The following is a 462-nucleotide window of genomic DNA, read 5'->3' on the forward strand; positions in this document are numbered from 1 at the left end:
GTGTATATGTTTGTGTGTCTGTGTTTGTCCCCACAATATCGCTTGAAAACTGACGCTGGTGTGTTTACGTCCCTGTAACTTAGCGGTTCAGCAAATGAGGCAATTAAAATAAGTACTAGGCTTACAAAGAATAAGTCCTGGGATCGATTTGCTTGACTAAAAGGTGGTGCTCCAGCATGGCCGCAGTCAAATGACTGAAACAAGTAGAAGAGTAAAGAGCATAGTCAAGGACTGGCAGTTCTGTTCAGGTACATGAGTGAGGTTGAGAAGCCACAGAAATGGCAAAATGTCGATGCCCTTGGCTCCTGAATAGGATTTGGAGTGTATTGTGTCACTAGTCTATGACTTTCGGGTGTTTTAGACGCTGGCACTGAGATGGAGTCATCTCTACTGTGCCAATTTGCAGCCTACCGGCAAATGAGCTGATCGCATACACTGAGTATAAGTGTTTGATTATATATA

At 43.5% G+C, this 462-nt stretch overlaps 1 long non-coding RNA gene across 1 annotated transcript in view; it reads left to right on the forward strand.

The window, feature by feature from the left end:
* LOC128248182 (uncharacterized) overlaps positions 1-462 on the forward strand; it is a 25,993-nt gene that overhangs the window by 19,321 nt on the left and 6,210 nt on the right. The window lies entirely within an intron of this gene.

The sequence above is a fragment of the Octopus bimaculoides genome, chromosome 6 (assembly GCF_001194135.2).
Source record: "Octopus bimaculoides isolate UCB-OBI-ISO-001 chromosome 6, ASM119413v2, whole genome shotgun sequence".
NCBI classification, from domain to species: Eukaryota; Metazoa; Mollusca; class Cephalopoda; order Octopoda; family Octopodidae; genus Octopus; species Octopus bimaculoides.